We start from the raw sequence: 2,500 nt of genomic DNA, 5'->3' as shown, positions 1-2,500 counted from the left end.
CTGTCTTTGTATCTGTATCTGTATCTGTATCTGTATCTGGCTCTCTCTCTCGTGTGTGTGTATGCATGTATGTATGTATGTGTGTGTGTGTGTGTGTGTGTGTGTGTGTGTGTGTGTGTGTGTGTGTGTGTGTGTGTGTGTGTGTGTGTGTGTGTGTGTTTGTGTCCATATTTTTTATTCATTTCAATGCATTTCGTCACACTAACTTTACTTATACATATCCTGGGGCTTTAAAAGATGGGTTAAAAAAAAACTAACCAAGCAAACCTCCCCCCCCCCCATATCATCTATACACAGCGCGGCCTAACATATCAAGACGACGAACGGGAGAACAAGAAAACAGAAAGAAAAACAAAGAAACACAAACACCCCAACCCAGAACAGCTGCATCATACCAGCGTCTCGAGAGGTCAAGAAGACATCGCAAGAAGGAATGCCTCTCTCTCGAGCGCACAAAGAAACCCCTGGCTTTATCCTTTATCGTAAAGTAATAAATATAAATAATGCATCGTCCGCCAGCCTTCGCCATCAGAAGGAACCATCGGCCCAGTCCCAATATGGCCGCCGCTGCCATGATTGCGCGGGAGATACGGACAACGTGGCGGCGCGAAGTTCTGTGCCACCCGCGGGATACCACACCTGATTATTTATCTCTCCCGGGTGCGGCGTGCATGGTGGTCGCACTCTGATATCCTGATTAAAATTCCCAAGTCGCATGACGGCCATCACGGGCCCGGGGACGATAAAGCCGGCCAAACGTGATCGTTCTCCCCTCCTCCCCCTCTCCCCCTCTCCCCCTCCTCCTCCCGCTCGTTCGCTCGCTCGTCGAATCAGGAAAGTCGAGCCGTTCTCTCTCCGCTCCCTCGAGGACCACCCCGGCGACGCCTTCGCCACAAGCACGCACGGGAGAGCTTGTGCATGCGAGCAGACAATCCTGAGACTAACGGTACAAAAATAAATAAACAAGTGCATTCTAGCTGGAACGAAAAGATATATTCAGAAGAGAAAAAATAAAACAAAAGCATGGATTTAAAAGCCATTTGGAAATAGAGAGAGAGAGAGAGAGAGAGAGAGAGAGAGAGAAAGAGAGAGAGAGAGAGAGAGAGAGAGAGAGAGAGAGAGAGAGAGAGAGAGAGACAGAGAGAGAGAGAGAAGAGAGAACAGAGAACGAGAGAGAAAAAGACAGACACAGAAAGAAAAAGAGAGAACGAGAGAGAGACAGAAAGAAAGACAAAGAAAGAAAGAGAGAGAACGAGATACCTAATCATAAACAGACCGTTTTGCATCGGGTGTTAACGGCGCGAACGCCAATCACCGGCCATGAATAAACCGAAAGACCGCGAACCACCGCATGCAAAATGACCAGCCCCCCCCCCCCTCCCCCTCCCCCCGCATTCATCGCCGACGACGCCGTGCTTTTAGCAACACTGCGCGAGTTGCGGCCTATGGTGATGCTGCAATATAATCTGATATAATCTCGACCCGGATTGATTTTTTTTTTTTTTCAATCTCTCTCTCTCTCTCTTTCCCTCTACCTCTCTCTCTCTCTCTCTCTCTCTCTCTCTCTCTCTCTCTCTCTCTCTCTCTTTCTCTCCTCCCCTCCCTCCCTCTCCTTGCCATCAATTTTTTCCTACCTTCATTCTCGCTGACAAACCCCAATAACTACACGACTGTGATTGATACAGTTGCAGGTGAAATTACGGACTACGAGCGCAAGCGGGACAACAACAAATAAATAATAACGATAACAAGGCCATAAAACATCCGGGACCTATAAATTACGCCCCGAACACACCACTCGTTAAGCCGACTCCTCGAGGCCGACCTTCCCATACACACGAACGGTGCTCGCAACTCGGCCTTTGGCTTCGAGACGCTGCGACCCCGAGCGCCACAGGCCGGACGAGGGGTCTCCTCCTCCTCTTATTACTATTTCTTCTTCTTCTTCCTCTTCCTCTTTTTGTCCTATTCCTCTTCTTCTTCTTCCTCTTCCTCCTCCTTTTCTCCTCTTCCTCCAGTAATACTTCTTCTTCGTTGCCGTCCTCTTATTCCTCCTCCTCTTCTTTTTCCTATTCCTTTTCTTACTCTTACTCTTCCTCTTCTTCCTCCTCCCTTCCTCCCCTTCCCCCAGGACTTCGCGTGAACAACCTCTCCGCGCGAACTACATCTCGAGTACGTTTCGCGAAAATAAAAAATAAAAACATCGCACCGGAAGCATGCAATAAAAATATGCGGTCATGCAAAATTACAGCCCCGACACCCGCTGGATTACGGCCGTTTGAGGTCCTCGCGAGCATCGGCGGACTCGCTCTCAGGATCGCCCGTCTTCTGCGGCTCTTCCGACGCCCATTTATCTCCGCCAATTCGAGAGTTTACGGCCGCCGGCTGGAGCAGACTGTTGCTGGAGACGAAGGCGATGCAGACCACGACCCTCGCGTCACCGTCTTGTCGGAGCACCTTAAACACACACACACACACACACACACACACACACACACAC

The sequence above is a fragment of the Penaeus vannamei genome, chromosome 17 (genome assembly GCF_042767895.1).
Source record: "Penaeus vannamei isolate JL-2024 chromosome 17, ASM4276789v1, whole genome shotgun sequence".
Classification (NCBI taxonomy): domain Eukaryota; kingdom Metazoa; phylum Arthropoda; class Malacostraca; order Decapoda; family Penaeidae; genus Penaeus; species Penaeus vannamei.
Note: the sequence above shows the minus strand (reverse complement) of the source record.